The sequence below is a fragment of the Henckelia pumila genome, chromosome 4, assembly GCF_033568475.1.
Source record: "Henckelia pumila isolate YLH828 chromosome 4, ASM3356847v2, whole genome shotgun sequence".
NCBI lineage: Eukaryota > Viridiplantae > Streptophyta > Magnoliopsida > Lamiales > Gesneriaceae > Henckelia > Henckelia pumila.
In genome coordinates this window covers 101,368,075-101,382,763 of record NC_133123.1, presented here as the reverse complement: position 1 = coordinate 101,382,763, position 14,689 = coordinate 101,368,075, and the positions used below count along the sequence as shown (strand labels likewise).

The 14,689-nt window shown below is 37.1% G+C and overlaps 1 long non-coding RNA gene across 4 annotated transcripts; it reads left to right on the top strand.

Moving 5' to 3' along the window:
* Window positions 1-8,087: 8,087 nt before the first annotated feature.
* On the top strand, window positions 8,088-11,253 carry LOC140865989 (uncharacterized). 4 transcript variants are annotated; one of them, XR_012144775.1, is made up of 4 exons: window positions 8,088-8,389; window positions 9,163-9,431; window positions 10,474-10,526; window positions 10,933-11,253. It is a non-coding gene; the product is annotated as an uncharacterized lncRNA (long non-coding RNA). The 4 variants fall into 4 exon arrangements; XR_012144776.1 differs by having other exon boundaries at window positions 9,163-10,327; XR_012144773.1 differs by having other exon boundaries at window positions 9,163-10,526.
* Window positions 11,254-14,689: the final 3,436 nt, after the last annotated feature.

The following is a 14,689-nucleotide window of genomic DNA, read 5'->3' as shown; positions in this document are numbered from 1 at the left end:
ATTTCATTACCGCAAAACGTATTCTTAAATATCTTAAGGGTACTTCTAATGTGGTATTTGGTATCCCAGACACTCAAGTTTTAACTTAATTGGTTATTCAGATGCAGACTATGCATGTTACAAGATTGATAGGAAGAGCGCTAGTGGATCATGTCAATTTCTTGGCAACCATTTAATTTCTTGGTTCAATAAAAAGCAATCATCTATAGCTACCACGACCGGTGAAGCTGATTACTTAGCAGTCGGTAGCTGTTGCGCACAAATGCTTTGGGTTCAACAATAGCTTCGTGATTATGGAATCCAGTCGAGTGAAGCACTAATATTCTGTGACAACACAAGTGCAATTGCTATTACCCACAACACTATGATGCATTCAAGAACTAAGCACATTGATGTGCGACATCACTTTATCATGGATCATGTGCTGAAGAAGGAAAACAAATTGGAACATATCTCCACCGATCAACAAGCAGCAGATATATTCACCAAGCCACTCTCCGCCGCTAATTTTTCATACTTTCGTAATTTTCTTGGTGTAGTTGATTTAAGTTAAGACGCATATGCTTAGGAGGAATTATTTTTGGTTTGTCACGATTATATATAAAATTATACATGCATATGTACTTATTCTAACGCATAGAAATAGGGTAATAACAACTTTATTAAGCTTGAATAAATGCTACAGTATCTCTTGTTATTTCCCTATCTATCGCATTTTTCAAATATTCATCCAATGGATAAGTCCTGGGACGGATGATCAGAAGTAGCAAAAATCATAGGTCCAAATGCGATGCAGCTCTTCTAGCTCAGCTTCTAGCATCAGAAGCAAGATATCTTCAGATTTGAAAATATCTTGAGTGCTGGAAGTTCCCAGCACCCTCTTGTATCGCCGCACTAGAGCATCAAAGTAGCGAGCAAAAGTAGTAGAGAGCGGACGAGCCAGAGGAGAATGGTAGAAGCGGAGCACGTTCACCTTATTCCATTCACGCATCGTCCTTCTAAAGACCCGATCTTCAATGTTCCATTTCCGACCATGTAGTGCAGCTGCATAAAATTCTGCATGAAAATATCTTTCAGGTTCTGTCATTTCTTCCTCTTTGTGTGACCTTATGCTTGCTTTGATCCTATATATATAGGCATAAATGAATACAATCAAAAAGTCACCCTATTGAAGTTTCATTATCCGTATTTAATGAGCATTCCTTTGAGATCAATGATGTGTGTATCTAATGTCTTATATGGCATGCTGATTTACTGTTTCCCTAATCGGTCAAGTGTAGACCTTGGTAATTGTGAACTCCGTCACTATGATTTTTCTTTCATCATTTCTAGTAATCTTTAGGGTCTAAGTTTCACTAATAAGCGAAACTATCTCTCAACCGCCCATATGTGTACACGTACTGATTGGCACGGAGTTTCAAAATTCAAAATTTTACCTCTCATACTGCCACATCAGACTATCTATCCAACACTATTAATATATATATATATATATATATATCTCTTTCTTGCGTTCAAATATTGCACTCTGAATCTTTCATATTCCCATACAATCACTTGATCTTTTGTCAAGATTTTTTTTCCAGATTAACATTATGTATATCCAGAAGGCTTGCTTAGAAATCAATTTCGAAGCAGTTCACTCCATGAACAATGCGGGCATATCGGAGGTCTTCAACATGCTGGAAGCTTATGGTCTTCATAAATTTCTCAGTGGATTCTCCTCTTTTAGCCTAACCATTTTCAAGCAATTCTTTGCGGCTGCCCAAATAATTCATGGAATGATTGTCTGTGTTATCAATGGCAGTAAAAATTCGTTTGTTCAACAATTCTTAGGGAGTGCGTTTGATCTGCCCACCAAGTGTTTGAAAAAATGTTCCGAGCTTCCTGACGGAAATGCATCAATCTAGCCTCAAGAATTCTCACTGGATGAAGCTCCAATATAAATTCCGGCTCTTAAACAGAACATCAAATTCTCTTACCGACTGTTGGCCTATATTGTGGCCAAAGCTCTCCTCTCTATGGATGGTTCTTATGAAAAGGTGACTCTTGAGAAGTTTCAGTACATGGCTTGTATCGCACCGATGATCACAATCAACTAGTCTTATATTCTCTACACCACTCTCTGTGATATGATCAAGGAAAAATGACAATAAGAAGGATTTTCTCTTAAGAGTTGTCATATTCTCAGTCTTTTAGGGGTCGATCTCTCTGCCACAGAACCCCTCCATGTTGCAAAATGGTTGAGTGAAGCCACAATTCTTATGTTCTTGAAGAAAAACCAGGTGACTAATAACACACTTCGAGAAATCAAGCAAGAAATTGGAGCCATGCAGGCTGCTCAAGTAGCTCCAGTTCAAAAGAAATGCACTAAATCAGTGAAACGGAAAATAGTTGTAGTCTCAGAGGATGAAGGAGATGAAGTAGAAAATACTCAGATTGTTCAAGTGTTTGGAACGTCTTCTCCTGCCAAGAAATCTGAGGTTTTCAGGACCAACAAGCTCAAATCTATCACTGATATATAATCTTTACCAAAACAGCAAACCAATCCAACTTTGGAAACTCTATCGGTTGAGGAAGTTTCAAGACCATCACCGGTTGAGGTTGCATCAAAACACACAGCGGTCGTTGAAAATTTCATCACGACTGATTCCTCTCACTTCACACGACCGGTGAGTGGAATCAAAATTGTTGAACCCATTGCTCACACATCTTAAGACATCCCTCGCGTTGATCCCAAGGACAAAGGCAAAGCAGCAATGCCACCAAGAGTCAAAACCCCATCAGTTGGAAATATTGAAGCTACTATTATTCTTTCACAAATTCTTCGGACTAATCGATTGAAGCTTCACGAATTTGAAGGATGGTGCACCTATAGAACTTCAGTCTTCCTTTCTCAAATTTTGCGGGACAACAGCCTAGCTAAGCCAGCCAAGCTCGAAGACAAAATCCTTGCCCTTACTTCAACAAATGTTATTGAACAAGCTCTTGGAAGACACAAACTGGTTGATATAAAGCTTCGTGACAGTATGCTTCGCTACATTATTGCCCAACGAGAAAATAGTTTTGATCCTCTTCAAACACTGTTGCTAATGATTTTGAGGTTCTTGTACGGTTGAATCACAACGCTATAGTAAATGCCGATTTTATTCACCAATACAGGATCAAGCATGACATTTGCTCAAATCTAACTGATGAGTATGTCAAAGCCTACTTCATTGCAGTAAATGATATTCTCTATACAATGGATACACATGATGACCCCGAAATCAGTGGGCAAATTTTGATCCAGAGGAAGAGATCTTCCTATGCATTCAAAATGATCATCTTAAAGTACCAGCTTCATCATCTACAACACTTGTATCACCTGTAGCAGAACCCACATCTCCTCCACCACAGATCTCTTCACCAGTTGCTCCACTATCTTCAAACGCTTCAGACGCAAAATCCGACCAAGCTCAGGTACTCTCCACTCCATCCTTTCCTCTTGTTGAAATAGGTTCTAGTGTGGAGACTCCACTGTCAGAGGTTCCATTAACATCAGTTGATGAGGCTATTAAATAAATGATGGATTTCGAGCTGTTCAAGTCCCCTTCAATGCACATAAAAGTAGAAAATGTTCATCATAGCTCCCTCGCCGACACGATCTTTGAGGAACCGCCTCCGCAGTCTCCTCCAGTCCATGGTTAGGAAACCACTACTGCCTCTCCGTCACCATCTTTCAAGCACCGGTAGCCCAACAAAAGAGATCATTGTCTATCCTCACACTTCCTGCTCCGTATCCCATTTTGAAGAAGAAATGCGTGCTTCCTCTCCTCACGATCAACTTTTGCTTACCACAGCTGAGTCCAACGACACAACTATTTCTGATCATCTGGAGAACTTGCGTAAAATCATTGTTTATATGGATGCTCATGTGATCGTAGCTCAGAATAGAGTTTTTGATTCTCGCACAGCTCTCATGGATAAATTGTCATTCCTCTCTTCAAAAATTAGCCTCTGCATTGCAAAGGTGACGAAGGCTATGCAAACGCATGATAACATGCTTGTTGAACTTGGGGGTCAAATCGTCCAAAGTGATCATCAGAATAACAAGCATACAGACATTCGCCTTTCCACTCTTCAATATGAATTATGTACTCACTTTGATGCTTGCATCGACTCCTTTCAAGATGCCATCATGTCTCAACTTGGTGAGATTCTGACCCATCTGACCTCCAGTGATGCCAAAAATGGGGAAGACCCAAGAAAACAGGCATAGGAAGTGGATAAATGGAAAGAAGATGTGGAGAGACTCATAGCAGAAGAATCTCATAGGAAACGAGAAGCGAACGAGAAAAGAAAGACAGAAAGCAGCTCAGAAGGTGCCAGATGTCTTAAACGGTAGTTATAATTTTTGTACCATAGGTGTAATAGGTATTTTTCTCTTAGCTTTTCTCACCTTGTAATAAATCAAATTCATTCTCTTAATGAATTCATTTTTGTTGCTATTTCATTTACTCAAATTGGGGAATAGGCTTTGTCATCACCAAAAAGGGGGAAATTGAAGTAACCCCTATCCAGAACTTATGATTAAGTGATAATTAATCAAGTGATCATGTTTTGATTAAGTAAAACATGATTAAGGTATTTCTTAAAGGGTCTAAGAAGTTGAAAATGGATTCAGAATGATCGGGGATGATCCGGTTAGAGCTTTGAGCTTCGAGGAAAATGGAAGCTCCGAAAAAGGTTCGGAAGCTCTGAACTGAGATCGGAGGCTCCAATCGGATACAGGGCCAGCTGTATGATATAATATTTAAGCAATGACGTCAAGGAGATCGGAAGATCCAAAGCATGAATGGAAGCTCCGATCGATCTGTCAGCAACCAGCCATTGTTTGACACGTGGTTGGCTGAGAGGGATCGGAAGCAGAGGATCGAACGCTCCGATCGTGCAATCGAAGGTTCCGATCAAAGTCTATATAAGGGGGGGTGCCAAGCTTCATTTTCCCTTGCTCATTTCCAACTTATTTCACTCCCATTCTAGCTCATTTTAAGGGCTTTGGAGACTCTTATTTAACAGTAGGAGTGGGCGGACAGTGTTCGGAGTATTAGCTGAGCTATTGTGGTGTGCCCAAGTTGTAGGGCTGAAGACGGACGTAGGTATAACTTTGGCTTCCTAAAAATATTAGGGAGTATGTAATAGCTTAGTATTAAGGTACGTAAGTACTGACTGAGATTGTCAGCGGGTATGCATACTCATGTGTTGCATTTATGTGCCATGATTGCATATTACTATATTGATATACTACGCTGCACAAGCATACATGTTGATTTAGCCGGTATTATTGGCTTACCCAGTATAGGGGTTGCTCAGCCCCATTGCATGTGTGGATGAGAACCATAGTGTTGGAACCCGGATATGTCCACGGTACTATGGTATGAGAGCCAACTCTTGATGCGATGGCCCATCGTGCTACCTACCATGGCTCCTAGACTAAGCTGGATATTATTCCCAATATGATACTCAGATATTCATTTGCATGCATCATATTTGTATGTTTACCCATACTAGCGTATTGAGCTTTAGCGCTCACGTCCAGCATTTTTTGTGTTTTCTGGGCACCACATTCGACGGGGCCGTTACAGGTGTTCAACCAGGATTCAGGGATTAGATGGTGACCAATCTCGAGCTGCTGGAGTAGTAGCTAGGTTATTTAATTATTTCGATTGGGTTGTATTATTGGATTTTATCGTACAAGTTGTATTCCGCCAATTTAGTGTTTATTCAAGTTTTCGCAGTTAATATCTGATTATTGTTTATTACATGCTTAATTAAGCTTATAACTCTGATTAGTAGTGGATCCGGGTTGAGTCACTACATTTATTGGTATCAGAGCATGCAATAAGATTTCGGGGCATAGTACTAAGATTTTTAGTTGATCCTTGTAGAGTGATGACTATGACTGACAAAAGAGCAGCAATTAACTTTGGAATGACGAGATATTTAAGGGTTCTCGGGATAGTCATCGCTGAGGTTAATGAGAGAGCTTCGCCTTATGAGGATTCCAGCAAAATCGGGCTGGGAGAGAAGAATGAGTTTTTCAAACTAGGTATTTCTGAAGATTTGTTGGAGCATATGGTGTGTGAATATCCATTCGGCTCTAACCAGAGGAAGATTCTCCACTAGCAGTTGGAGAGATTGTCAAAAATATCTCGCCGGAGAGTAGTCCATTTATAATGTGATGGATACAGGCAGATCTTGTAGGTTAGATCTTGGGTAGAGGAGGTCTGCTGACATGCATTGATTCAAATCATAGCGGGAAGACTCGTAAGTGAGCACAAATCATTCCTCGGAAGGAATCTACCAAAGGACTCTTTGGGAGATCGTGCAGAATTTTTTGACCAATATGCTTGTATTGATGCTTGGACCGATGAGAAACTTCATGCTCGAGACCAAGATGCGTACTACAATTTAAATGTGTTTGAATACTATGTTAAGATTTGTTGTAAAAAGTATTTCAATTGTAAACAATTTAATCATTGTATTATTTATTCCAATTTTTGGAATTTCTTAGTGGTTGTAACTAAAGATTTGCAATAAGAATCGTATTAAACCTGGTTCAGTGGTTTAAAGACTTTCCAGTATTGGGATATACATATAATTCCAGTGATTGTTTTACTTGATCAATGTTCATCTATTGTGACTCATAGGTTTTTGAGTAATCAGATTTTAAGTACTTGCGATGTGGTTAGTTCTAGGTGTTTTCCTAGAATGATTCAGTTAGTCGGTTGACTATGTTTAGTGTCAGGGATGAGGTAATTCATCAGGACCATGGGAGATTGTTTTTGGATATTTTCTTTTAGAACAATTGCTCTTTAAGTAGTTTCCATGTGATGATGGGTTTTCATCAAGGTACCAGGTCAAGTGATACCGTTAGTTGTGGATTGTGACCGGGACTAGAAGTGAAGAGGCGCGACCCTAAGAAAATGTTACTTTGAGAGCATTTTGTGCTTTAGAAGCCTCCTCGAAGCCTTCGAGCTTCAGGAACGGCTGACAGGGGAGGCTATTCAGTATAGGGATTTGGCAACAGTCGCAGCGGGGTGTGACCTTGGATAGATACCAGGTGTTATATTTAGAGTTAGTTATCGTCTGGCTTTCGTAAGAGAAACAGGTTGTGGATTCTACTGACAGGATTAGTCTTGGGAGGGATTTTCCTTGACGAGTGAAGGTTCTGAGCAGATAGGTTTTGGACTTCGATATTGGGATATCACTAGATGGATAGATCTAGTAGGTAGACGGATTACCACCGGTGGTTGTTCGGAGTATCGTCTAACTTTGTCAGAGTAGTGGCATAGAATTCCTTGCCACTACAAGAAAATCTTCAATCCACAACAGTCAATAGAAATGTTGTCTTCTACCTTTTGACAACAGTTTTATTAAAAAATGTTGTTGTTGAGCGTTTTTTATTCTGAAAGACAACATTTTTTGTAAAATTGTTGTATTTAAGATTTTTTTTAGCTACGACAATAGTTTTTTTACGACCAACAACATTTTTTATATACTATTGTTAATGAGAGTGTTTTTTCGAATAAAAGACAACATTTTAAAAAAACTTTTGTATAAAAGTGATGTCTTTTAATTAAAGTTTTTTTAAAAAAAAATTACATAATAATTCTTTCCCCCAATTAAACAATCGGGATCCCAACAATACAACATATTTTCTAAGGGTGTGTTTGAAGTTATAGATAATTAATCTACCTATAAATTATCTTATCTATCTCACGTTTTTTTGTCATATTATTTATACATCTTTCAATTATTTATCTCACATCAATCAAATCATAAATTATTTTAAATTACTATATTACCCTTTATAAATAATATTATTCATATTTTTATTAATTATTAAAAAAATTAAATAATAATTTACTATTTTCATATAATATATAATCAATAAAAATCAAACAAATTATAATCTATCAATCAAATCAAATCTTATATTAACTATCATTTCTTATTTATTTTTTATTACAATATATTACTTATATCTATATTATTTATCTTGTCCAAAAGGACGCTACGTATATTACCTAAGCCCCAAATTTCTTGTCCTAGCCTCTTCTTCCACGTCTTCTGCATCCGATTATTCTTCTTCTCTCCGACAACGGTGCTTTCCTCCTTCGGAGCATCTTCCTTTGTTGAATTCTTACCTTTTTTTCTTCTTTCACCACGAAGTTTTGGCTTGCCGATCCAAAAAGTGAAGAAAACACCTCGACATAGAGAGAGAGAGAGAGAGAGAGAGAGAGAGACGGAGGAGGTTGAAACTAAACCCTAGCTATCTATCTGGCTTCATATCAGAGTTTTTGGGCATTTGAGCATCACAGATCATCACGCCCAACGCTTTAAGGTTAGGGACCGGTTTCTTTTTTTTTCATACTCTTTTTTTTAGCTTTATGAAATGATGCTGACGGAGGTTTATTTCATTGTTTTGGTATTATTATTCTGGTATGTGTAGTATTCTGATTGTGAGTAATAGCCGTCGAATCTACTGAACTTGACAAGATTGAGTTTTTTTTGTGTGATTGAATTGATTTCTTTCTGGTTGGGTTGTGGCCTGTGGGTGTGTGTATTTCCATTTTGATTTAGGATCTATTATGTTTTGGTGAGTCTTGAGTAAATGCCAGTTTTTATCATGAAGTCCAACTCTGCTTCTGGGGTCTGTCAGAGGAAATTCCGAGAGTAAGAGCCACACAATGATGTTCTGGCACAGACAAGAAGCAAGCTGAGGAAACACATCTAAATAAAAATTAATAGTGATGAATTAAACAAGTTATAGAGGCATCAAAATTAATAGGTTTGTTTGTTGTGTTTTCTAGTTCCTTGAATTGATTCTAATGTATGATTATCAGTGCACAGAGACTAAAGGAGATGGGCATATGATTGATTTCAAGCTTCAATCCGAATTTTCGGACCAAGGAGATGGGCATGTGCTTTACAATATGTTTTTAGAAATTTTCAGCGTCAGGATTCTCACCATTTGTAGCTACATGCTTTAAGTATATGCATATATATATATATATATATATATATATATATATATATATATATGTGTGTGTGTGTGTGTGTGTGTGGGATTTTGAAAATATTGAAACTTATAATTAATATAATGTTGCATTGAAGGTGTTACCAAGGTGCGAAACAAACTTTGAAGACACTGAAGGTGAAAGGATTCAAAGGGACAAACAATGAAATAGACATGCTCAGATATTTGCTCAAATTCGGGCTCAAATTCAAAGGGACAAACAATGAAATAGACGTTCATCTATCATAGGATAAAGGCGCGAATGGCGTCGACATGGAAGCAACTTATAGATCCAACCTTCAGAGGTTGATACAGTTGGCGACTTCGTCTCTGCTGTCGTGGGCTCTGGCACCCAATTGTTGTTTATGTATGTTTTTCCCCCATTTTTCTTTACTCAACAATCATTGATATCTTTTATCAGGAAACATATACAGGGTATTGATGTGAGCCATGGAGATGGGTTCCCCACAAAATTTTACTTCAATGGGGATGAATGCTCGCTGCCAACAGTTCTTTCGAGTAGTTCTTAAAGAATTGCTTCGTCCTCATTTATATTCATCGCCATATTTTTTTATATGTTGTTTTGTTTGTATACGTAGGTATCATCAGTAATTGGATTCTTTATTATTTATGGTATTGTTAAAACTTAATTACATGATTGTATTATGAAACACCATCCAAATATTTATCTGTTAACCCGGGGTATTTTTCATTTCCAACCTTTATTTTTTTTCAGAATCGTAACATAAGCCTGATGATCTATTGAGAATCTAGTGAACTAGTGAAGTATATATGGAGTTAGTTTAGTTTGTTTTATATATTATTATTGATTGATCATAGGTGATTCAACGTCTCAGGATGGATCTTAGAAAACACAACTTTCTATATAATTCACATACTTGGTTTTAGCTTTGTTTTTTTGTGGTACATGATGTACGTAATTAGTTTTTCGTATTTTGGGATTTCATGCAATACTACAGTACATAATGTTGGCATAAAGATTAGAATTAATTTTGAGAGCCATTCAATAAAGTCTATATACACGTATGTATGTAGGAATTGCACCAAAAAATCAACAAACATTTATTATGTATAAACAAATGGAAGAAACGAAATATCATTTTTGACATATTTACATCTATACATTTTGAATAGTTGTATTGTTGTTTACTTATTCTTCTTAGTTTCTGGCTCTAAAATATAAGCATGCAGCTTCAAAGAAGACGAGAATTTTATTAGTTCAGTGCCAACAAATTAAATCAGGTGGATTACCTGACTTCTCCTTGTTACTTTTTCGTTCACTTTCAGTAGTTTGGCTCTTAATATGGAGAAGGCAGTTTTCTTTCACCTTGATGACCTGGGGTTGTGTAAAACATGCCATAAAATTTTTGTGATGATGTCAATTCCAGCATTACGAAGCAGGTCTTTCTGTGAGAGCTAACCAAGGGTTTGAATCAAATAGGTGAGAATAACATCAGTTCAAACTCAAATTTTGCTCATTATCGGTATGATATGAGTCATCAATTTGTTGCTTTTTCTCGGTGCAGTTTATCATCTTAATTATGTCTTAAATTATATGATGCTTAATTTTATAAAATCTAATTTTATATTTCGGTAAATACCTAACTGCATTTTAATAGCTTGAGATGAAGTAGTTCATTCATTCCCTTTCCTTCTCCTATCCGTAATCTCATCGGTCTTATGTTCCTATCTATCCCAGTGCGTATGAGAAGTTGTCACACTAGCAGTACATAATTATTATTTGCTTTAAAGATTCTCTCTTGACTTAAAATGTGACAAGCATTGACTTGTTCAAGTATACATGTTGGAAGATGTTGTTCTTGATCTGAATTCTTATGATAGTGCAGGGTTGATGAAGCCTCGGAGTAGAATTTGATGAATGGTTTAAAGATTCTCCCTGGACTTCAAATGTGTCATTTCATTTTGGATACAAGAATGTATGCAAAGCTATGACATAAAAGTAGACCTCGGAGTAGAAGTTGATGTAGCTTCTTAGTGAAGATTGATTTTCTACTTAATTTAAGATTTTTATGTTTATGGTTATTGCTGTATTTAATTTATCATGTTTATGAATCATTTAGTTGGTCGCTTATGAAACTTTTAGAATGTCGTAAATACTATTTTGTAACTTTGGAAAATTGTATATTAATTTTATTTTCAATTTTTTATTTTGAATGATTTATAATATTTGAATTTTTATATTAATTATTTTTTATTTGAAAAAAATAACATTTTTTACCTGTTGTCGTAGGGGTTTAAAACTATTGTAGAAGACACTGTTGTTAAAAGTCCCGCTCAAAGACAACAGTTAAACGCTTTAACTGTTGTCTTTGAGAGTGACTTTTAAAAAATGTCTTCTACAACAATTTTATACCCCTACAACAAAAAGTAAAAAATGTTTTCTTTTGGAGTTTTTCTTGTATTGTTGTGACAATGATTATCCAGGACATTGGATCGGAAAATTTTTTGGGCTCAGTTGGGTTGGTGTCCTTGGACGGATTAAGGTAGTGTGGTAGTAGGTCCAGAATGGCGCAAGAATTGTGCCAGTGACTACTCTTAGCTATTGTCTGACTCTGTCAGAGATAGGTGTGTTGAATCCGGTGCAATTCTTGTGATTTCAAGTGTTTGGGATTAGGAGACTTATGGTAACGAGATCAGAGTTGTTGATCAAGCCATGTAAGTTACCAGTAATTGAGAATTGGCAAATGATTGCCTAAATTTGGTTGATACTGTCAAGCTAAGCGAGAGCTGCAGTGGATCAACGTGATTGATAGGTTTATTCAATCAATATTAACTTGGGATGTAATGAATCGAGAGGTACTTGTAACGGTACTATGAGCCGTTGTGCTTAGGAGTTGGTCCTTGGTAATGCCTCAAAGTGGCAGAGGATTCAAGTGAATTTAGAAATTCTTTAGTCTTTTAGAGATCTCTAGGATTGCAGGAGATGAAACTTTTGGGTTTCTGCTTATCAGGAAAAATAGTTACAGTTTGACTCATGTGGTCATGATTAGTCTGATAGCTTGGTTAAGGTTATCAGTGGTAAGAATAGATGTTGGGATTTAATAACGTTTCAGGATAGTAATTTCTTGTTATGAAGGGACAAACTTGATCTGAACATTGCTTGGTATTAGAAATGGGTGACTCAGTTTGTGGGGATGGGATTAAGTGGTTACCCCAGGTTGCTAGTGAACGACAGTTTTTGAGGACTGTTAGCCGAATACTTTTCTTAGGTGTTTCCAGGGAAAGTTTTAGAGTGTGCCGTTGAGATGAGATCCTACGAGTGTTGTGGATTTCAATTAACATTAGCAAATATACATCAGTTTTTTGGTCTTGGGGTGAGACAACAGCAGAGACCTAGTTTTTGGGGCCCGGCGAAATTGTTGTCACTGATCTCCCAGTGCGTTTCTTATGTGTTGGGCCATTGAAATATTAAAACCGATTGAGATCGATCTGAAAGTTAGCAATATTGTCTAAAGTATTAAGGATTTTATGTTGGATCGAGGTGAACCCGTTTTGTTCATCCCAGTAGTGAGTCAAGTTGACAAGATTTGTTGTTATCCATGGTTGGATAACCAATGTTGTGAGTTTAAAATTTTATCTCGAAGGACAAGACATATGCGATCATTTGATTTAGATTATCAGTGCCAAGGATGGTGTTAACCATCTAAGTGCACTGCGGAATGGTAGTGTATTTTCAAGGTGTCAATCTTAGAACTATGTAAGATAAAGGATTGTGAACAAAGACGTTGTCACAATTTGTGTTCGTCGGCAAGGAGTTTGCCATTGGTTTTCGTAGTAGTATTCTCTTGGGAATTATTAGTCAACATCAAACTGGATAAGTACGAAGGGTACATATTCTAATGGTAGAGAGTTTCAGAACATGTGGTTATCTGTGATAAGATGACCAGTGGAAATTGCAGGTAGAGAGATACAGATCAGAGTTGATCGTGATCAGTCAGAATATTTCACAAGTTGTGATCCTACCACTAGGGGTTTAATTTGAGTTTGTCAAATAGGATGGGTGGTATGCAGCGATGTTGATGCTTTGCAAGTTAATGGTAGAGTATTGGCCAGTTATTTTTGCAAAGGCTATTTTGTTTGATAGAAGGACTTTGTCCTTGACTATTGAGTATTAACTCGAGTAAGTACCTGATAAAGAGTTTCTTTAGTAATTGACACTAAGATTAGAATTGTGAGATGATTGGCTAACACTTGCAGTAACATCGGGGATACGATGCCAGTGTTATGCCAGTTAGAATACAATGCGTTTGTATCTTGTCTTCTCACCTAATGCGTATTTATGATTAGCGATAGAGATACTTAATGTCAAGTTGAGGTATGATGGGAATTATCATCGCTAAGATTCGCAAATAGCGTTGCAACTTCAGTAGGGCTGGTATACGGTAAGTCGTCAGAATACTATAATAATCTCGTGATATTAGGTTTAGATATCCAAGGTATCTTGTAAATAGCTAGTCAATAGCTATTATGATATGGTAAAAAATTTAGATCGCATGAGAAGATCTAACAATGAGTTCGAGGTAGACACATGTGTGATCTGATATCATCATGTGAAGTCGGTAAGATGGATCAGGATCTCGAATTATTGTGTAGCCAACAATGTTTCTAACTCGTGCATTTCATGGTATCAAGGTTAAGTATCGGTCATGAGGCGTAACTAGTTCATGTTAGAGTAAGATGGATGTTGTGACTAGGAAGGAGGATTCTTCTATCCACTTGTCGTGCATGGAAATTTTAGGAGGAAATTGTCCGATAATGGTATTGTACCATTTGCAATGGACATTGAATATCTGATGGTAGTCAGTGGTGTTTTGCAATTCCAGCAGGATTGAGGATGATAAAACATTCGTCTGAAAGTAGAGCTCAGAGTGAGTTTGGATTATTGAAAATGCATGTGAGGTTAGAACTCGAATGGAGTTCTAAGCCGACCCTAGAAGTCGTGATGTGACTCAGGGAAGGTTAGACCAGGTAGGTTTTAGCGAGGTCTAAAATTCTCGAGAGTTATTCTAACAGATGTTTCGAATCATATCTACTAGTGAAGATGATGAGTTGGATTTATATTATGTTCTCGGATTACCCTAGATTTCGAGGACCAAATCTTTTAAGGGGGGGAGCGAGAATGTAGTAAATCGTATCCAGAACTTATGATTAAGTGATAATTAATCAAGTAATCTTGTTTAATTTAACACCCCGAAATCATCTTAATTGAGTTTATTTGAGTTAATCGAAGATTATAGAATTCAAGAGCCGATTTGTTTTTGATCAGGGTCTATTTTGAAATTTTTGGAAATTTCAGGGACTAAAATTCAAATATGAGACTTTATATAATATCTTAGCTCCTTTGACTCTACTTCATTCCCCTCCATCACCTCCAACACGCCATCCACCATTGTCAAAGAGAGAAACGTGACTTCAAGCTTTGTGATTTCATTTTTCGGTCGATACGTCCGTTAGAATTTAAATCCGAAGGAAGATTAGCGATTCCGGCAGCGAGAGCTTCGTTCTATCATAAGTAATTCTCTGATCAATTATACTTCATTTTTCGGATGTTGTTAGAATCGAATGAGTTTCGGTTATTATGTT